The sequence below is a fragment of the Melospiza melodia genome, chromosome 1 (genome assembly GCF_035770615.1).
Source record: "Melospiza melodia melodia isolate bMelMel2 chromosome 1, bMelMel2.pri, whole genome shotgun sequence".
In the NCBI taxonomy this organism is placed as follows: Eukaryota; Metazoa; Chordata; class Aves; order Passeriformes; family Passerellidae; genus Melospiza; species Melospiza melodia.
In genome coordinates, this window is record NC_086194.1 from 120,599,733 (window position 1) to 120,623,131 (window position 23,399).

The following is a 23,399-nucleotide window of genomic DNA, read 5'->3' on the forward strand; positions in this document are numbered from 1 at the left end:
CATTTCCTCTTTGCAGAGTTCTGCTTCAGACTGTAGTCCCATACCTACAGTGAAGCAATAAATCTTTTCCTTGCTACTTAGGAAACATCTCTTTCTCACAATAGAAAAATGCCAGATCATCTAGAACTCAGAGATTTAGGCCTGAAATGACACAGTCTGCATGATGGACACATGCTTTTGTAAATAATTAAATCCAGGCTGACAGGTTATCTATGAACATAAATGTCCTGCAAAACACTAGAAATAGTTGGCAAGTCTGATATACTGCATTACGGCTCACAGCTGTTTGAAGATTTTCTTCTTTTTTAGAAATATTAACATGTGTAAGTTTTACATGTACATGTTTTATGGCAAGTGTTTAGCATAACCAGGATCCAAATAAAATTGCAAGAGCCTAACTGAAATTATACTGTAGTCACATCTGTTTTATTATTTAATGTTACATACACAAATTGTACACCATGCTCACAACATTTTATGAATGATAATAAATAATCAAAGCCCTAGAGGAAAAAGCATGAAGCTTTAAGTAAAAGGGGAGAGTCAAATGCTACTGTAAAATGTAACATTAAAAAAAATATAAGGTAGATTTGTTTTGTTTGCTTTTTTTTAAAATGTGTTCATCAAGTGAGAGTAACTACTAACTTTGCTTGGCAAATGGTCCTAGGTAACTACCAGGAATCATTGCAAGAAGTGGAAGAGTTTGTCTCATTAGAAGGTAATGAAACACAAGAAGCCTGGAAATGAGAGTAAGGCAATTTCAGAACAGGTAACACTTTGGGGAACACTGCATTAGGCAAGAGCTGAAATCAGACAACCATCTTAACTCAAAAGAGCCAGTTAAGTAAGGCTTTAAAGCTTTCAGAGTTTGCTTTTCTTTCCCACTGTCTAATTTAAGACACGTTAACATCCCTATTGATTCTACCCATTAAACTGGATTTTGAGATTGCAAAGAACAACAGAACTTTTCAGGGTGGAGTCCAGCCCCACACAAGAAGGACCAGCAGCTAACTCCGGCAGACTTGACCTTTCCGAAGCAGTATTATTCACCCTCTCCTCGCGGGCGCTTTGACACATTAGCACTTGGTGAGATCTCCAGGCAGTATTTATCAGCAGGGCCCATCCAGGCATGATGTGCACTTTCACAGTGCATTAGCATATCCAGAGGAGGAACACTGCAGACTGCAATGGCCTTTCCTTGTAGGACAGAGTTGAAGTGTGAAACAACATCACTGACATTCTCACTGACATCCAGGAGCTCCTCTGCATATCCAAAATTCATAAGCACATAAAACCTAGCACTGTGTAGGGAAGACACTAATTTCCAGAGCACCTCACCTGTTAGTACATTCGTCTTTGACCTGCTTATAGTTTTATACCCTGAAAAGTTCATTATCTTAACTTTTCCTCCCTACCTTGCATGTTAAGAAAGTATGGTCTATATTCTAGATACAAGCTGAATGCTGAAATTTAAAAAGAAATCAAATGTCGTTGACAATGTAAACAGAAACCTTGCTTCTCACCTTACATCTGTACTGGCCAGAAGTAACCCTGGTGAAATCAGTCAGCACAGGTGTACAAAGAGAGGGAATCTGGTCCAAAGAGTAACATAACCCTTTGCACACAGACGCAACTCAGCAAAAGAAAGAGCTGAGGAACCGATCTGAGGTCACACAGAAAGACGCCAGTGCAGTCTCCAAGAGATTTCTCCTCCTTAATCCACAACCAGTCTTGCACTCATTGTCTCTGGTGGCCACTGAATCCTGGTCACCTGAGGGGATTCCCACAATGTGAAAATTCCCCTCATTGCTCAAATCACAAACAGCAGTCTGCAGTTACCCCAAACCAGTGCGAAGCACAGGAGCTTGAGGTGGAAAACTAGACTCAGATCTAGCTCATTACTATTGAAAAGATTTCAAGCTGCCTCAAAATAGAACTTTCAAATTTTAATAATGAAAAATTGTCCTTTCTCTTCCCTCTTTTATTAAACATAGCAAATGAGCAGAAACTTGGGCTACAAGCCCTTGGATCTGAGCACTTTTGTCAATGTCTGACTGCCTTCACCACTTTCTGAAACACACTGAAGGCATTCCTTAGCAAACACTAGTTTTGACTTCACTGTCACACTTTGACTAACTTGAAGACCCAACATAGCTCACTGCTTGAAAAGGCAGGACAGCAGGCATTCTTTAAAGTATTAGGATAAGGAATTTGGTTAAATGGTTACAATATTGAGACACTCTCGTGGATCTTGAGGTGACTTTTTCAGGAATATGCATTATCAGGATCCCAAGAGTTTCTTCTTAAATAACAGATGCTAAACAAGGAAGAGGAATTTCATCTTACAAACAGAGGTAAACTGCATCCCAAGTGCAACTGTGCTTCCCAAAGGATTTGCACCAAGAATTTACCTACTTAGTTGTACACTTTATAACCAACCCTCCTATTAGCAAATCTAACTTTTCTTAAAAGGCATTTATATCCCCATATCACCGCATGATACATTTCACTCAATTCTGCAGTCAGAGAGAATCATGTTTATATTATAAAATTTTGGCTAATGTTACATACAGAAAACAACTTTAATCTGCATAAATCAATTTCAAAATAAATACTGCAAGCTAATGCTCCATTTTTTTTTCCTGCATCTTTGTCTTTAGGCTTGAGCACTAAGTGATGAAGAAGTTTATCTCATACATAAGACATTAACACTAATCTAGTCCCTCCCCAAAACTTCAACAAAAGGAGCTAAGGGTCATTGAGCCAAAAAAATTAAATGCTGACATGTACATCCAACAACTACCCTTCACTAGCAGATATCCTGTAGAGGAAAAAAAAAGTCAAATAAAAACAATTCTAATGTCTAGCCAAAAGAAAACATTCAGAAAAGAACAGGCTGAAATTCAGTCCCACTCTTCAAGGACAAAAGCTATCTTGTTACAGCTTCAAATCTTCTGTATCGTCTGCTTAAACACAGCTAGAACATGAGGAGAAAATTTATGGGACTTTATCATAGTTGGCTTGGGGGAAGGAAGAGGTTTCTCTGTGAGGTTAGGCACAGGACATGATTAGCTTTTTTCCTTCAGCTTTTCCACACATATTTTCTTCTACTGCTAACAGGGCAGTCATTTTGCCCATAGAATACTGAGTGGCCAAAGCAGCTCTAAATTAAGGTTAATCCCCACTATAAACAGGCTGCTACTTTAGTGAAAGTTATGCTATTTTCCACTCAAATTCCAGTCCATATTTCAGCTGTAGGTTTGCACCTGATGAGCTTCAAGCACCATATATTTGTCAAAGCACTGCAGTCTAAAGAAAAATACAAAAAACTTGTAACTGTACTGTTACCTCTACTACTATTTTACTTTACAGGCCCTCTCCTCAAGTGGGGGAGGGGAGACTGGGGCACAGAGGAAAACGCTTAATTAAATAATAGAAACATAAATTACTCTCCCAATCAAATTCATCACAATTTTATAAATGGGAAAGAGACTGAATTTAAAAAAAAATATATATTGTCTAAAAGCTGTCTCTGCAGTGTTCCCAGTTCAGCAATTATTCATCCAGCAACTCCAGCCAAAGCTCAAGGCAGATGTCCTAAGAACAGGACATCACCAACCTCACAGGAAAATAGAACTGGAAAACATTTTGAAGAAATGTTGGGGAAAAAATAACATTTACTAACTAAAATGAGAACAGAAAAATCAAACACAGCCACCATACAGTTCATCCTTTTCTAAGCCCGGTGGGGATTTAAGAGAATTTAAAAGAATTTCTTCATATTGAATTGGACAAAGCTGAGAGCAACTTCATTGTAGTTTGAAGTGGATTTAGAATAATTGCTGTCCAGAAAATTGATAGTTGGAACAGCTCTAAGCACACAATCACAAGTGTTCTGTAGTCCCAGAAAAGGAAAGAGCTAAAAGACATCACATGACATTTCAGATAGCTACAGAGAAATAGAGGGGAAAAATAGGTACAAATGCTTGTAACTAAAATACATTTACTAAAAAAATATATCTAGGCCTGGAGTCATTAAAAGGATGCATTAATGAGAATATCTATAATATATTAAAACAACTTTTAAGTAATGCACTGAAGAAGACCAGAGAACAATAATTAAGAAATGATGGAAGAAAACACACATATACTCAGCATCATTTAAACAGCTATGATAAATAAAACAAAATTTTGCTAGGCAATACTGCAAGATATGCTATCAAACTTACAGTTCTACTGCCCACACTGGAATATTTTTAATCACTAGCAGGATAAATCCTGGGCAAAACATATGAAAAGAGAAAGCAGAAGATTCAACACTTGAAATGAAAAAAAAAAAATTTATCATATTTTCCTCATTAGTATTTCAGTATCTAATGCACTTAAGTTCAGGCTGGAGACAAGCAATTCTCATTGCCTGCCCTCCAAAATAATCAAATCTGTACATTTTTTTCTTAGAATTCCCTTTTAAATATAAATTCCTTGTGATATATTTCCCCTATTACATAGTAATACTGTAATATGCTTCTATATAATGTTTGCTCTACAAGTTTGACATGAATTCTTTAAATTAGAGTAGTATTTTAGGGGGGGAAAAAACCCCAGCTTTGAAAGACGCACCATTTTTCCAGAGAATTCCACCAGATACAAACTTTGGACCTGATGATTAACAAGACCAAACTTCAGCTGTATTAAGATGAAATCCAAACCTAGTATTTGACATTCCATCAAGCAGATTGAAAGGAAGAAGGACCACTAGAAACAACCCTCTGCATGCATGAAAGCCACCCCACCACCACGACCAATCTCCTTTGGTCACATTAACTGCAAAGCAGCTGCACCCTCACCAAAAAATCTCAGCCAGATTGACCTCTGTTTACTAGAATTTTTCAGAGGACAAGATCTTTGGTAGCAGTCTGTCATATCTCTTACAAATACTTAAAATTTTCCAAAAGGAAAGGAAAATGAAAACATCTCTCTGGTAATTAATACACAGTTCAATATAAAATATTAATGTACCTTCAAATGCTGATTATTCAGAATTCTTTTTTAAGTGCTTTGAAATTTGAGGTTCAATTTGCACTAAATGTGCTTATTTTCAGTTTCAGCAAGAAGAGTGGTTATAAGCCAGAAACTAAAAAGTTAAATGAAACTAAATCAAAAACTTGTATTAATTTGTTTTTAAAGTCCTGTGTTTTAAGTGTATCTCTCTAACTTAATCCTCAAAATTATAATTAGACATTTTAGAACAAAGACCTTATGCTGAAACACAAGTTCTTCATCCTCCAAGGTTGCTCCTTGGTGTCACATTTGTATAAATGCTGTTAATGTCACACGGTGTCAGTGCATGGCAAAGGCTGCTATTACAGCCTGGAGCACTTCCCCAGTGCAAGCAAGCCCAGTGAGCCCCAAGAACTGCCCAGCAGCTCCACTTTAATAAAGCCAGAGTCATGCCCTGATGACCAAAGCTTCACTTAACAAACAGTAAAACACATGAGCAAAACTTCTCTGAGTTTTGAGTTTAGGGAAAAAAAAAAAGCAAACCATTTCCTTTGAAAAGCTAGAAAGTCTAAAGCACAAATAAAAACTGGAAAGTTGGCAACAGAGTGAGCTTTTATAGCAGAAGTGCAGAATTAAAGGAAGAGCATTCAAATTTGCCTTCATCTAAAAGAGCCTCCTCAGAACCATGAAAACTATCAAGTGATAATTTGTTGAGTGTGCTTTAGCACTGCAATTTGTATTTAATTACAGTTCCACAGTTATTCCTTATTTAAGCTGTAATGCTCTCCCAGCAGAATGCATCTCACAAGGTTTATTGCATACCAAGGGAAGAAAACCTTGCTTCTTCAATCACCAGAAGGGCAGCAAATTTTCCCATGTACTCACTACTACATTAGAGAAATAGCATTTTTAAATATTACGTTCATATACTTGGACTGAAATTCATACATTACCTGAAATCAATGAAGATTTAATCAAAAGTTTAATCTGCATCTAGAGTCTAAGCCTGCAATATTAATTTAATATCACTGAAAATAATCAATTTCATAGGTGATAAACAAGAGGGCGAAGGGCAGTGTTATCATAAAAACAGAGCAACTGCCATATTCAATCCTTTGGGATTCTTTAGATCCTGCTACACTAGACACTTATGTTTTATTTAATCAAGAACTTCAGACAACACACATAACTGTACGTTTCAGAAACAAATCAAGGCCCATCAGTCTGCAGATGTATAAAAAACTTTCCCCACTTCCCTGATCTGTGTCTTAGGCATTTGTTAAGCCTTGAAGCACAAGGTTTAGTGTCTCTTCCAATGAAAACTCTCAGCATTTTTGCAGTAATTGGCATTAATGTTAATATTTCCTATTCCAATGACATCTCTTTTTTGTTGGTGAGGAGAACATAATCCACACAGCAGCACATATGAGGCACAGAAGACACACAGTGCTCACCCAAACACACTCAAGTGATGAGCTGCCCAAAAATTAAAACTACTATTAACAATGAGGAAAAGTTCCAAGCTCAGAAAATCTCAAATTATATTTTTCAGTTCTGCAAGACTGCAATTTCTTCCAGATAACAAAAAAAAAAAAAAAAAAAAGCCAATGAAGATGTGCTGAACTGAATTTGACACAAAACCACCACTCTGAACTTAGGAAGTGAAGCACATCTTCAGTAAAACAGAGAAAAGCACAGATAAAACCAAGAAAAATTAGGGAAAGCATAAGGTCTCCTAACAACACAGCAGAAATATTCCCTGCTCCTTCATCACATTTCCCTTACAAGACCACATCAGAACTTCCTGCTCTAAACCAAACCCCATTTCAAAGCAAACTTTTCTATCATTAGGCTGTCATCAGTCAAGCTGTGCTCTGCCACAAAGAGTACTGTGTTTAAAAAAAAAAAAATCGAAGCCAAAATACCAGGTCCTGTGAATTTTCCTGAGAAAAGAGATCAAACTCATGAGGTCTTATCAAAGCCACACCACCAAATAAAAATAAAACCCAAAGCATGTAAAAGAAACAACTAGTTCATGAGACAATAATAAGCTACTGAAAGCACACTAGGTGCAGATCTATGTCTGGACACAGTTACCAGCTACAGGATTTCCATTTTGTAATGAAGTTCAAAACAGAACTTCCCTGATCTGTGTGGCAAGCTATATAGGAAAACCAGAAAGCTTTGGTTGTCTCTGATATGCATGTGCCATAACTAAAAATTTGTGCTGCTAAAATATCACAGATGCCACAACAAAGCTGTTTTTCATGTGCAGGCACTGAGGCTCCAGTCATGTCAATACCTCTACCCACCTACATCTGGGAGACCTCTCAGCATTCCTAGAGGAGATGCCATTGTGCTGTCACATAGTGCAAGAGTTCTATTGTCATTACATTGCAAGGGTTCCATATTGCTAGAGTTTCATACCTCCTTGATGTTTTCTGTAGGCTGCTCCTCTAGGCACTGACTCTTCCTTGTCCTCACAGCAGCCAGCTGACTCCAGTTCCCACCAATCCACTCCTTTATAACACTTCTTATTGGCTACAGGTGTGGCCTGTTAACATCAGGCCTGCTCCTAATCTTTAGTAATTGGTTCAGCTGCAACTCTTTAGGGGATAAGATTACATTCTGTACCACCTTCATTTACCCATACTGTATCCCCCTACAATTCCCCCTCTTTTTCTTTTAATTGCAGAGTTGCAGCATTTCTAGAAGTACATATTCAAATAAATTAACATTATGACACATTCATATATTTCATTTAGAGCTAAGAGTTATACAAATGTTCAAACATATTATAGTACGAATAAATATATATTTCTGCGTGTTGGTTCAGTTTTGCAGCTTTTCTCAGTTTACAAAGTACTTACCTTCGAAATCTTTTATACTCATATTTAACAAACGCTAATAGCTGCAGTCGATATATTTTACCAAGAGTTTAGTACTCAAGTCCTTTTCCCTGAATCCACAGGGTTAAATAATCGAGTCCTGTTTCCCCGAATCCACAGGGTCATATAGCTTAGTCCCGAATCCACAGGGTCATATAGTTTAGTATTTGAGTCCTTTTTCCTGAATCATGTCGGGTTCACCATTTGTTATCATATAGTGCAAGGGTTATATTGTCATTACATTGCAAGGGTTCCATATTGCTAGAGTTTCATACCTCCTTGATGTTTCTTGTAGGCAACTCCTCTAGGAACTGACTCGTCCTTGCAGGAGCCAACTGATTCCAGTTCCCCTCAACCAAACCAATCCACTCTTTTATAACATGCTTCTTATTGGCTACAGGTGCAGCCTGTTAACATCAGGCCTGCTCCTAATCTTTAGTAATTGGCTCAGCTGCAACTCTTTAGGGGATAAGATTACATTCTATACCACCTTAATTTACCCATACTGTATCCCCCTACACCATCGTGCCTAACACTCAGGCCCTGTGGATGCATGTGGATGGCCTTGAACAAGTCTAATCACTGTACTGACCGTATGGGTGAGGAGCTGTAAAATGAGGTCAAAATTAAAGGTAAATGGAGAAGATTTACAATTCTTTCATATTTAAAGTTATTTTTTTTAAAACTGAAGTCTTTGTAAGATTTGCCTCTGTTAAACTTCAAAAATCTCACTGCTCTAGGACACTGCTGACCCACAGTAGAACACAGGGTATTTATATAAGAAATCCTTTCTTTTGTCATGTTTTGGATATTGGCTTTCCTCATATGTGTGCAAACACATGTTCTTCTGAATTAGCTTAGACAAAAAGACAGACTAGCTTGCAAGAGTGAAGGAGTCTAAGTGGTGCTGACTTTTTCACATTTCAAATGCAAATTATTTATTCAACTACACAATGCCAAATCATTTTTTAAAAAAACTCCATAAAACACATTCCCACAGCTAACCCTATTGTAAGTACAGAATGGAGCAACTAAATTCAAATGCTACCTTAAAATGTTATTTTCTTAGTACTTAAGGCAAGTAAATTAAGGTTTATACGAGGTCATTTGCATAATAAATATAAAACCGCTATTAAATAGCAATAGCTTCTTCTAAAATGGCTTTTGATGCCTTTAATCAAATGAACATGATACAAATACATGCACATAATTCTAACTCAGCTATAAAGTCCTAAACACTTTTTCCATCAGAATAGTCTCCATAATAAAGACAACATTTAAGAACCAATAATAATACATGCAGAAACTGTGCTCATCTATATTTTCTAAGCTTTTATATTAAGATTTGACGTAAAACTTACATCAATTAAGACAGTAGATATTCAAATGTGTTCTATAAACAACAAAAAACAGTGTCATGCCCAGAATTTTGGAAAGAAAACAGAAATTATCATTATGTAGAAGAGACAGCCTGGCTGCAGTACCCTAACACACACTTTCAATAAAGACTGGAGAGGAGGAGACTGGAACACCTCAAGGTATCACAATATTATAGAGTTATTGCCTTATAAGCAAATAAACTGCATTTCCAAAGACAGAACAAAAACTACACAAACTTTGTCAGAAGTTATTAAATGACAACACAGTAAGTTAGTTAAGCTTCATGACATCATGAATCTTCAGTATTTTGTCCCTGCTGCTTTTCCTCTCCACAGAACCAAACTGAGAAATGTGTGGATATGAATGAACAGTTCACATTTTCATATGTATTGCTTGAGAATCAAATATTTAAGAGAGATGGCAATTTGATGGGACGACAGCAGGAAATGTGTTTTTCAGCCAGACATATTCAACACACTGCTTTCTTTATAAACATTAATAGAAGTGTGGATGTATCTAAGACCTTTACACAAGAAGATACAAGCTGACAGCAGTAGCAAAACCACAAGAGGTATGGTTGGTATTAGAAACGTGGATGTGAATTCAGTTTTTCAAGATGATCCTTTGTTAAGAGCCAATTTCAGTTTTGCAATCCAGCAAGGAACATCATGCCTCATACCAAATTCAGGGGATAAACTCTGCAATTTAGCTGAACAACATTTGTCTTCTCTAATCATGATGCCTTGCACTTTTAAGATGTACACTAATTAAACTAGAAAAGGTCACACAACTGAAAATGTTCACTATTTGGGAAAGACTTCATAACAAAATCTTTCCTGTCTATCACTAATCTTCTATACACAATAACTGTCACTTTGATAAAGTGTGTCTGTCAGCCTGCTTGTGATTATACACAAGAAGCTTCAGCCTTTATCCACTACAAGAGTTCATGAGCTTTTTCTTGCAAACCTCAGTGAAACAGAGCCACGAAAGAGAGGAAGCAAAACCCAGCACTCCTCTGTCATCTGTTCAGGAAACAATTTCTTTGTAGTTTAAGAACCTGAGATTTTACTTAAGGATTTCAGTACTGAAATTCCAGAATAAAAATATGTCTATACTTACACAGATAGGAAAAAGAGGAGACAGAAAATACCACCTTGGTTCTAATCCCAATCTTTGAAGATTAGCTGCAGTGTGATCTGCAGTTCTTATGTCTCCCTTTCCTCATGGGTTATCTGATAATATTGTTATTCTTCCCATGTTTGAAACCTTAAGACCCTCTACAGAGGGTCCACTCCGTCCTCATCCCATATATTACCTCAAAAAAAAATGAGACCAGAAAGCATCAATTATGTCTTAAGACTGTGCCAACAGCCAGTGAAAATGCCTAAAATGCTTCCACATTTACAGATAATTGGTGAAAAATTGATCTGTCTTTAGTTCAGTTAGCAACTTGAAAAGATGTTGGGGTTAAGCCCTGTGTTCTGAAGTCCTCCCACAATGTGAATAATCTTCCAGCCATAACCCAGAAAGCTGCTCCCTCTCTGAATCTCTTCTTCTCCAACTTTTCTTATTATGTAGAAAACTTTTTTCCTCAATATCCTGCTTTTTCTCAGGTATTTAATGGGTGATTTGAAAGACATAAAAAGATGAAGAGAAAAAGGTTCCTACTCTTCACATCACAGTGACTGCACAGGACCAGGAGGAAAGCCTGCATTGCAGCACAATTCTATCAAACTTTTGGGCCTTTCAAAGGCTGCAGAAATGCCTTCCTATTGCTGAAGGAGGTGAAAGAAAAATAAAAATCACACAATCTAACCAGCCTGAGAACAGTGGGCTTAAGAGTAAGTGTTCATTCAGCACAGATGCTGACAGAGCAGGTGAAAATAAAATGCTTTCAGAACCTTTCACAATCTATTTCTGGATCAAGTTCCCAGCTTCATATGGTTTCCTGCCACTTTGAACTACACCTTAATGTAGCTACCTTTTCAAACAGTATTCAGTATAGCAGACACAAAGAAAAACTACAGAAAGTACCAAAAAAAACCCCCACAACTACATATGAACCCAAGTACATGTGTTGCTGCCATTCAGCACAGACCCAGGAAGTTTTTCCCAGGGAAAAAAAAAACTTGAACTTAAACAACTCTTACATGCTGCACAACATAAAAAGGAAACCCCAACAATCTAGCACCTTGTGTAAGGAAACCATATCCTCAAGTGGAGGAACTAACATACATACATCAGAATATACTAGAAATCTCCAATAAACTCACTTGCGAGACAGCCATGGCATTGCTCTCTTTCAACAAAATCCAACAATCAGACTGCAGCTACATTTATTTCCCTCCTCATATGCAGGATTTCAGGATATATTCCTCTTTTGTCCCAGTCCTCATCTTTTTCTTTTTCCATTAGGACACTACAGATTGCAAAGGCTAAGAGGAAGCATGCCTGAGCCAAAAGAATTTTCAGTCTAAAGAAAACTGGTACAAAATGAACTTCAGAACTGCAAGTTAAGAGGAAGTTGGTCAAATTCAGTGTTCAGAAAATAGAGCATAAGCTTTTCTGTGGGAAAGCTTCTCCATAGTAACTAAAACTGCCATCTGAGCATTGACTCCCTGTCAAAAATACCCTCAACATAAAAACAAAGTACAAAAGCCTCTGAAAAGCGAGAGATTTCAATGACCCAAAAAAAGAGGACAAGAGGAGGATCCTCTAAGCATATACAATTTCTCCACTGCTGATCTTTTTTACTAGTAAGGAATGACAGAAAAAAATATAACAAAAGATTAAACAGGTATTTAACATGTTCCAGGTAACATTATCATGACAATTAGTAAATTGGTGGTAGTGCTTCTCCAGCAAGAAGAAGGATCCACGCAGCTGACTCTCAGCATTACAATTAGGGAGCAGAGAACTGTTCATCCCTTAAAACTGCTAAGATTTAAAAATCGGAATGTATTTTTTCAGGTCAAGTCTCTGCTTTGTCTTAATTTTTAAAGTATTTTAATTTCAGACAGAACAACTCAGTTGTTTCACAAAGCAAGAGAAAAATATCTTGTTTAGTCCTTGTAAAAAAGACAGACTTTATAAGAAATCTTGCAAAGACTGGTGTTTCCAAGAAAGGGTCTGGGATAGTTTTGGATAAAGAAGATACCCTGTGACACTCAGGATAATTTCTAAATACATCTCACACACATTTCAAAACATCCAGATTGCTCATATTTTTTATAATACAGTTGAGGTCCTAAAAGGGTCTGATCTGACCAACCATTCCTTCTTTCTCACCCCAGAAGGAAGAACCCCTGAAGAAACACACACCACCACAGAGCCAAAGCAGTCCAAGGAAGCAGTCATTGTCATTGTCACAACTACAGCTGCCTGCTGTAAGCATCAGGACAAGCTACCATCAAAACTTAAATTTTTGCAAATATATATAGTAAGGAATCTGCTTTTCAAGAAGAGAGAAATGTTTCTAACACTGGACACCAAAATTCTAGTTGAACGATATTTCAAAGTTAATGCGTATAAACCATTTCAGCCACTAAAGCATCACACCCTGATAACGTGCACCTCTATCCAGAGGGATCACATTGTGCTTTGAGGTTTTTCTTAGGATTCACAGCACAAAGGAAACACCACAGGCATGCCAGTCACCAGGAACGGGAAGCACAGCCACACCCTACAGAACACTCCCGGTAACAAGGACAGCAGGGAGAGTGAGCTCGCTGCCCCTCCGACTTGCCTTTGCCTCCCTTCTGTAGGGAGGTGATGAGCATGAAAAAACTGTTACTGTCATTTCCCCCACCATAAAAACCACAGTAAAAAGCACAGTAAATGATAGGGACAAATGAACTATGGCCAAGAACACTCCATTAAGTCAGCACTGAAAGTCTCATGGTGTCTTTCTGCTTAATATTTTGTACCTTACAGCAAGTTTCCCTAATAACACATACAGCTCAGATTCCTACATTTCCAATGGCTTATTAAATTAGCATAGGTAAATATGAACATTTTCATATAGAATTGAAGACAAATATTCAGAATTGCAAGTGAAAATAAAATAACATCTGACCCTGTACTTAAAATACAAGGAATAATAAACTTGATTTATTAATATCACTGAAAAATAAATTAGATGTTCATAAATTAGGTAACTCCTGAACAATCAGGAATTTTCATCCAAAATGTTGGGGGATAATGTGGAAATTCTTTCCATTTATTATTAAATTGAACACAAACAAAAAAAAACTCCACACCACAGGCCACTGTATTTTTCCCAAGATCATTAAATATAATCTTGAAACAACTACCCAACCTTCAAAGAATTTCTCTACCCTAGCTGAAATCAGTACAGAAACTTTGCTATTTTTTCTTGAAGGAATCCTTCAACTGATTTCATTTGAGAACTTCCTAATTGCAAACATTAGCAGAGCCAAGAAGAAAATGTGATGCAGCATAAAATCATGCAAAATCAATTTATATAATTGTCAATACATCCATTTTTTTAACAATAAATTGTTCAAAATTTCAAGAAACTACCAAATAAAATCTTGACGAATTTTCCTTAAAAATCTATGATCTTTTCCCGCTCTGTACAATTTGCAATAAATTACCCTCAGCTTCAAAACAGTTCATTCCTGCGAGACTGGTTTCAGTTTCAGGATTGCAACTGTGTGGTAAGTGCTTCTCTTTCTGTTGTTTTCCATTTCCAAACGTAGGCTTTGATCCCCTCGCTCTTGCTGGTAGAGCAGTCGCCTCACACACACAGGCTCTCTTTGAAGCCTTCCAACAGTGCCAAGAAAGAAGCAGGCTATGGCAGCAGGCTCAGTATTCTCTGGTTATGCAACAGATTAGATCATTATCAACAAAGCTGGATGCCTCCAGCCGAGAAAAAAAATGGGGAATTTGAGAGCAAGTTTTTCTTTACTTTTTCTATTAAGGGTGGCTGCTTGGTCAGTTTGAAAGGAGGAAAAAGTTACCTCCAATTAAGAGCTGGTCATGTCAGATAAGATTACAGTGAAAAGCTCCATAATAAATATTACTGTCACAGTTACCAGTCAGTTCTGTTCTTTATTTGGCACCAAAGTTTTCCCATTCATTGTGTAATGCAAAAGAAATATTTGGCTCAAACTAATGCCAATAATTTAAGAAGTCTGATTTAGCCACATGGATTTCCTTCCCCATAGATCAATGACCATGTGCCAACAGGATGCAGGAGAAGAGTCTGGATTCTCACATACCTGCAGATAGAATCTGTGCATCTTATCTATGATATATACACAGCCTGTGCATGTGGATATCCTACACATTTGTCACATTTCTGTCTTCTCTAGTTGCTCCAACAACTTTTAAATCATCAATTAAAGATATTTCAGTTCAGAATTCCGCTTCAGTTAATGGATAAAGCACCTACTGATTGGGCATGCAGCAAATACAGGGATTTTGAGTCTTCGTATACAGCAGAAAAGTACATACTTAGTAATTTCTTAAGGGAATTCCTTGTATAGCTGCATCTTCCTGATAATTTTGGTTTCCTACATGAAACAAATCCCCGAGTCAAGTTCTGACAATTAATGTATAGTGAGGAGGAGAGATTAGAGAATACCGAACAGATTAAACAATTTACTGTTTGTATGTAAGAATTCAGCCACTGAGGCTTACAAATGCATGCAAATGAAACCAAAAGGCTTTGAGAATCCTAACTGAAAGCTTTTACAGCTCTACAAAAGACATTAAGAGTATTTAGATGCTGGTTATAGGGAAAAAGCAAGTATAAACAGTTTAATACAGAAAAAACTATACAGTTGCTCTTAATAAGAGAGAATAGTCTTATAGTGTTTCAATGTGTTAATTCTAGATCATTATAAATTTTTATACTTAGCACTACAGAAGTTGAGTTTTGCTTTTCAAGTTCCCACAAAACAAGCATTAAAAGGATTGTATGCCTGGTTACATTACAGGATGAATGTAACACTTAAAATGACATTATCCAATAAAATAAGTACTATTAAGAATGGCAGAAGTTACATGACCAGTGTAATTTGTGTACAAATGCATATTATCATGAGATCATCAGGAGCTTAAAGAAAATCTAGAAATCAGAAGCTCTGGGTTCTGGGCTTTATTCGCAGGAGATACTTTCCAGACAGGAGATTACTCCTTTTTTTTTTTTTTCATTTCTAATACAGCTGAAAAATATTGGGCCAAATAAATTATGAGCATAATAATGAGCTCTTAGTCCTCACTTGTTACTTCCCTTCTTTGATATTATCACTGAAGGATCAGAAAAACATGTCCCCATCTCTCTTGAGAAATCATACAATACTTTATTGTATGATTTGACTCTTTAGAAACACAGACCTAAATAAAATCAGGTATTTATCTGGACTGCCTTCATCTCTATCCCACAGTCAATAATTATTAAAACTTCCTATGAAAAAATAAATGGCATTCCCCCCAAATAATGCCAGAAGGAAAATCACTGATGAGTCAAAGCTAGTCGTAAGTGGGACACAAAGTATGATTCATAAGTCATTGCTTTGGGTTTAATTCTTGAGAGAGAAAAAGCTCCATCAATAACATCAGACAGAAACTCAAACTCCCATTACAAAAACATACCATTAAATTCAGTGTGTCTTTTCATTCTGAATGCTTCTGTTATGTGTGTTCACCACAAGGGTTTGAAGCCACGACAGTAACCTTCAGCAGCTCCTGCAGGCAGTGAAATCTTGCAGAGGACACTGAGAGTGCTGGGCCACATTCCTGAGCTGTCTCCTACACAGCTGCAGGGCACAAGCTCTGTGTCCACCACTGGGGCAGAGGGAATGGGACCCTTCTGACTGAAACCACAACAGAACACCAATTATGGCCCCACTCGGTCATTGCCAGCATCAAGTTTATCAAAGCAGATGAGATTCACCTAATTTGCCTTCTTTTTTTTCAAATGTAGTATTTAGGCAAACTGGACTACAACACTAAAAAAGGAGATGAGTCCAAGGAGATGATGGCAGAGGAACCAAGAGGAACAAGGAGCACTACCACTACTTTCAGGCAACAGATCAGATACTAAGCACTATGTCAAAATTACCTCTGGGCATCAGCTTTTGTAGCAAATTGGGTTCAAGGGCATTCCCTCTCCTCTGCACTGCATATTTATCTTGTCTTTCTTTCAGCCCACACCCAAAACAAAGGCTTTGTGCAGTAATTCCATTTTAAGCCCAAAGGTCATTTATGACAAGAATATTTTTAATATTTAAAGTATAGTAGAGTATATACAGAATTCTAGATCAATAGAGAAACAAAAAAAAAAGAGACCAGGGAGCCTTTTTCATTAAGGAGGTAATAATACAGTAAAAGGATCTATAAAAAGCAGCATTCAAAACCCTGTATGACCTTGCTGTTCACTCACATCCTTCAAGCTGACCACTGAAAGAAATATAAAGTAATATTCATTTTCACATGCTCATGGCAGTCCAAACGACAGCTCTGACACTGGAAACAGACTGGCAAAATATTTTATTTATCTTTAACCTCAGCCATGAAAAATGTGAGAAATAAAAAATTAAAAAGCCATGCTGCTATTGGACATTTCACAACTTAATCATACATCACACCTGTACAGCAGAAAACATGCAACAAGACTGAACTTCTAAAGTGTAGCTGGATATAAATGTATGCTGCTTTCCCTGTCCTGTCAGCCAGCAGGCCTTTAAAGGAAGATTATCAAAGGCACTCCAGTCACTGTGATGTGAAGACAGAATAAGTGAGCACGACCTTGAGTTCTCCCTTTGTATTTCATGGCATTTTTTTAAAGTATTTTTAAATCATCCAAACAGTAAGTACTAACATGGCCACTACTGAATTCACATGCTTTTGAATAGGATGATGAAAATTACTTGAATTAATGTCTTTTGTCTTATGTGCTCATTTACATTCCCCTCAGGAATAATGTATTAGCAATGTCACTGCTATGAACAAGGAGGTGACATATCAATAACTATCATCTATTAATAAATACTTTACTCATTCCATGAGGTTAATCTTCATATGCACCCATGAGGCAGGAAATTACAGTCAGTATTTCCCCTGGGGATGCTAAAGTCATGTTATAGACTGTCCTAGTCCACACAGCAATTCAGGAGTCAAAGCCATAAGTAAAATCTGTCAGAGACCTTGCCTCCTAATCCTACATTCTAATCACTGAATTTTGCCCATCTGATGAAAGAAACTATAAGAATCATGCTGCCTTATCATAACTGAAATTTAAAACTGACATTTATTAAAAGCTGTTATAAGCTAAAAGAAAAACTTGCCATTAAAAGGGGAAATTATGAAACCCTCATGATTTATCAAGTGGTCTCCCCTTCATCTTCCAAGGACATATGTATGATAACTGCTAGAGTTACTGCTCCCTCAGATTAACACAGACCTTTATTTGGAATAAACATCTTTTATAAGGAATTTGAGAATGTTTTCTCTGTCTATATTTATTGACTTCTCTTTATGCAGCTCGTAGTTCTCAAATACTCCCTGGAACGTGAACAGAACACCTATGATATGAGATACTGCTACTGTTGCCAAGAAAAGAAGGAGAAACACGGAGTTAAAAAAAAAAAAGATAAATATTTTGCTGCGCAACACAAATTCACTGCTCATTTCCCTAGTTTGTTTCTAATAAAATTAATAAAGTAATGAGTAGATAGGCACTCCTCTACTTCTACAAGAATTTAGTGATTGCCTTCAGGAAGGGAAAACTCTTGTGGTACTCACAATCTGCAAGAGTATTATAAAAGTTAGATTCTATCCATATGTTAAATGTTTATTTCCAGCACATCTGTCTTAGCTCAGTAAATGTTTTTAAACTTACAAGGACACTGACTTGAAGAACTGCCTTTAAAAGTAGTAGGAAGTGTATGAACAAATCCCTTAACAAGCTTTCGGATCTCTACCCATGAGTTAAAAGAAAAATTAGGTTGCCAAGATTTCAAGGAATTCAGAATGTCACTTGTCCAAACCTCCCCCCACAACATCTACCCTCAATGTGTGCAGCAATGCATTTCTGTTATCACCCAGAATCCAGGAGGTGAGAATGTGAGAAATAGTGAAGTTCTAACGAATTTTTAAAAATCAGTTAGGAGCTCAGCATGGAGATTTGAATGGGTTCAGGGGTTGGTGAAGATTCCTTCCATCTCAATTGTCACCTGCCTGCTCGTGCTGAACGCACTGATGAGGAAATCCTCGGAGCATGCAGCAGCAGCCCACTGCAGGGACCTACGTCATTGGAAATGTTCCAAAAAAAACTCTGGTGCCTGAAGAGTTCTTTCCTTTCCAAAAGTTCCTTAAGATAGAAGGAAATTAATGTGGCAGGTTCTGGTAAGCACAGACAATGGCACTTTTTTGGGTGGGTATTACCTCACCCAAGAACACCCACTTGCTCATTTTTCAGCTGACTGAAGACCAGCTTCTTCTAGTACAGCCATGTCCTCCTACAGGGAACACTCATTTCCACTGCTGCTATAACAATTAGAAGACATCACTAATCACTGCAAGTACCACAGGCCCCTATACCCCATCACACACACACAAAACACTGCTCATTTCTACCAGGAATTTCCAGCTTAAAGGAGAGTAGACAGATCAATATTCACAAAGTCTGGAATACAGGTCTTAACGCATATCCTTCCATAAGAGCTGGGCCAATACAAATGTTATTAAAAGCAAAGGAAAGGGGCTGGATTACCCATGGAATTATATAAATTATGAAAACCATAAAAGCAAATGTCAGTCTTGAAACAAAACACTAATTTAGCTGTCCTCCATGTAAGGCAAAAAAGCAACAAGTAACACATTCCTTGATGAAAACCACTCCTTCTAAGCCTGAAAGCAAGCCTAAACTGAAAATACAGGATTCAGCACTTCAACTTGTTTTGTGGGGAGTTTCACTGAGCACAACAAGAATATTCCTGTGTGCTTTATGCAAGGGTGTTTACAGGACAAGACTGAATTGCTGAGCCATTATTTTACTTGTGGCTCAGGAATCATTCCAAAGCACACATGAGAGGGAATACAGCAACATGTATTTTCAAAATTAATCAAATGCATAATAAGTTTTAAGCTATGAAATTTTCAATTTCGTCAAGGTTGCTAAAGTTCAGCTCTAGTTGATCAAGATTATTTATTGCCTCGCTAGTAGTCAGTACTGAAAGACAAGTAACCCCAAAGTCACTATCACACCACTCAGGAGATAAATACTTCTTCCAAAAGTAAATATTTCCAGAAAGAAAACAAAATCCTCTATATTGCTGATAGTACAAATAAGCACACAATACAGGAACTCCATGCTTTTCTGTTCTAAATGCAACATTTTTCCATAAAGGAATGTGTTTGGTCATATGTGAGAAAGGAGAATGAAAGTAAAGGTCCCTTAACTTTATTTCCACACAGTGGTAGCTAATCCAGCGTATACAACAAAATGAGATCCAACAAATCTTATTTACTAAAATGAATGTTCTGGAACCTCACACTCATTCCTCTGCCTCAGGAGTCAAAATATTTTTATCTTCTAAACAAAAAATTATTCTATGCTTATGAGCATGCACAACATTTAAGACTGTCTCCTCATCTTTTAAATTCTTGCTTAAAAACTACATCTTAAAATTTTTCATAGTATTTCTTGCTGCGTAGGTAAACAGTTTCTCTTGTGCCAATGTCAATAGGGCAGTATTTGATACAACTTCACCCAAAAGCAAGCCAATCTCAAAAAATATAGGTAATATTTAGAAGATGCATGTGTTCATGATGTTTTATCTTCTCTTCATTTATGAGAAATTCTGAAATTTGAGCCATCCACTATAAGAAAAGAAACAACCTCTAACAACAAGAATTTCATCTACTCAAAATCCTCCTCAAGGGTCTCCAGAGAACCAGGACAACCCAGTGTTTCATGGCACACACTCCAAACCACTGAAGCAAGCACAAGCCAGATTGGAAGAGTTAAATAAAGCAGCTAAAATTCAGCAGCATTGTGAGCCATTCCAGACTCCGGTTACTGTAACCTACACTGGGTGTCCTCTGCATAAGCACCAGTGTGACTTTGTGGACTGCTGAGACTCAGTCTGTTGCAACTGGCATAAGTTGCCACAGGCGAGTAATCACAAGAAACTGACCTTGGCAAAAGCACATTTTACACTTCACTGCTGTTCAACTGTGTTATACTAAAGAGAGAGCAAGTGAGCACAAGCAGAAGGGGGAGGGAGAGAGAACAAAGGGGATAGACAGCATAAAAGTGAATCTAGCCATTTTCAGCTTTACCTGCTTTTAAGATTTTAAGAGAGGTACATCACACCTCCAATGCACATCACAACCTACACATAGTTACCTCTATTCTGCATGTATCATTTTTAAACCATCAGGGTCTGAGGAGATTTTTGGAGGAGGAGGAAAAAGAAAGGAGACTAAGTACTAAATTAGAAATTAAGATCTAAAAAAAATTCTCCCAGCAAGGAGGAGGGAAGTATAGAACTCAATTACAACTTCACATTTTCTTACCACTGGATTAATGCATAAATGAGGATTTTTAAACTGCTCCTTCCTCTTGTTTGGCTACACCTGTTGAGAGTCCATTTTTGAATCAGCTGCAGCTAATAAAGCCTAAATGCATTCCATGAGGTGTGCTGCAAGATGTCTTAGTCCTAATTTTTAATGTTTCAGCTCAACCTTAACTTCAGCTCTCAACAGCCTGGCAGAAATTTGCAGAACCAGGATGGTAAAATCCCCACTACTGCACATCCAGTTGTGTCTGGCTTTTCTCAATCATCTTTGGTCTCCAATGGTTTGAATCAGTTATTTCCTGCTAAATAATTTTCTTAGTTTCTGCATTACTTTTCTTTGGTATTGATTACTGCATCTCCAAAGAAACAGGACCTGGCAGAGCAAGATGGCACAGGATCCCATCATTAGTGCTAACCCACATCCTGCCCAAATGTTACAGCAAGTTTAACACAAGGATCTAACCTTGAGGGTATGCTGGGTTTCCAGGACATTCACTGGATGAAGCAAAACATGCAGAAGGTTTGTACGAGTTCCAAAAGACCGAATCGCTCTCCACTTGGGAAGGATACAAGGTATGCAAGTCTCGACAAAATAAAATGAGACCACATGCATTTGTATCTGCTTCCTCTTAGGTCAGTGGCCTAACAACTCTATGCAGCTTCTCTTCCAGATCTTGAAGTCTGCTTTTCTCCTGTGCAGACAGTTTCTCTCTTCCTCATCTGGTTCCATAAATAACTCAAAACCCTGCTACAAAAGCCAGCCTTTGTTCCTCTCAAACATGCAAACCCTTCACATCTCTGTCTTCACAAAGTCTCCATTCCTCTATTGAAACTCCCAATCCTCCGCCTCAGTCCTCTAAATGTCATTACTACCAGTAAGCAGAAGTGACTTTTTTGGACACAGCCATGTTGTTACCTTAAACCATTCCCATCTGACAGGGTATAATGACCTCCCCTGTCACTGGCCAGGGAGATACAAGACTCAGCCCTGACAGCAGATGGCTGCTTCACACACACGAATTCGCTCAGCGACTCAACAATGATACCATCACGCTCAGCCTATAAATTATGAAAACAGCAATTCTATGAAGCATGACCTGAAATTCCAAGGGACTGAAGTATTTCCAAGTCTGAACTTCAAATCTGGGTCAAAAAGGTGTCAACTGTGGATCTGCAGAATTTTAATCATCTCATCAGACTGTAGCTCCGTCTCTCACAAATGCATGATGTTTGTAAGGCCCACGGGCATGCTTCCTGACACTGAGGCAGGACTCTGTCACACAGGGCTGGACAGGCCACAAAAATACTCACTGCTTCTGTGAAATGTGTGAGAAACTCTTGCAGGGTCTAGACAGAAAGTAAACTGATGTCTGTCACATTTTTCTGACTGCACTTGGGCACAAAACAGACTTATTAAAATTTTTATTTACTAAGTCCTATAGTAATTAGTTATAATAGATAGGAAAAGATAAAATAAAAAGGGCACAGTAGTTCTGCAACAATTTCTGTGGTTCCTCAGGCTTGGCTGCCTATGGTCAGCATTTCTCACAATGACACACAGCAAAAGACAGAAAAGGGTGATGAAAAAAATACTCATATCCACAGAAAGAACAAATCTTTGCTTATACTAGGCCAAAAGTTAGCAGATATTTGTATTACACAAGAGCACCCTCAGCCGAACATAAGGATTTGTAATCTCTTACTTCTTCCATGCATAACCTAAACAACAGGTTATTGAATTAGTCTCTCTCTTTGCAGCTCCCTTTGCGTGTCCCAAACCACACCATATTTTAAATATATGTGTCAATCAGTACTGCTTGAGTAATTTGACTTTATAGTTCACTAGCTAGGATCTAATTTTCAAGTCATTTTACTCATTAGGCAGAACAGAAACATTAACTGGGTCTTCCCCATCCATACAAGTACCAAAAGGCTGGTTACTGCAGGCATCTCCCTTCTCTTTCCTCTTCCTTTCCCACCTTTTTTCATGTTAGAGAATTGCTTGAAACTAGTACATTTCCACAAAATATACAAGGGCTGACAAATCAAAATCTTTTAACATCTAAAAATCACTAGGAAGCTTTAGCTATAGAAATATATATATGGGTATGTATCTACACAAAGTATCCAAAAGATGATGATTCTGTGGTTGAAATGTTACTAGAATGGGAATAATTTGACCTAACTATTCCTCTGCTGGAAAAAGATTAAGTTTGTTTGAATTACATTTACCTTTCTCGAAGTGTTTAAGAAAGAAGTCTTGTCTAGTTTAAACTCCTCCAATACAACATAATGATATCCTTGAAGTCCAGAGAGTCAGGAGAGTCTTGCTTCTAGTTGTGAATATGGAGTGTGATCTACAAGAAAAACAAAGTGGGGGGGGAAAAAGTTTGGCAGACAGTCCTTTATCTTTTCAATTGGTCAGTATTTTCAAAATCCTTACAGAAAATGGCCCTGACTCCAGAAATTTAATGAATCAAACAAACAAACAATCACTACTTGGTTTCCAGAAAGAATTCAAAGCAGATTTATTTTTCTATATGAAATATTCTGTTTCTCTCTCTTCGCTGTCTTA

At 37.5% G+C, this 23,399-nt stretch overlaps 1 protein-coding gene across 3 annotated transcripts in view; it reads right to left on the reverse strand.

Annotated features, from left to right (window-relative positions):
* The window catches only part of LDLRAD4 (low density lipoprotein receptor class A domain containing 4), a 242,350-nt gene extending 219,169 nt beyond the window's left edge, over positions 1–23,181 (reverse strand). For all 3 annotated transcript variants that reach the window (XM_063165658.1, XM_063165650.1, XM_063165643.1), the window contains exon 1: positions 23,057–23,181. The gene's annotated coding sequence lies outside the window, so the exon portion shown is untranslated. The remainder of the gene's footprint in view (positions 1–23,056) is intronic.
* Positions 23,182–23,399: the final 218 nt, after the last annotated feature.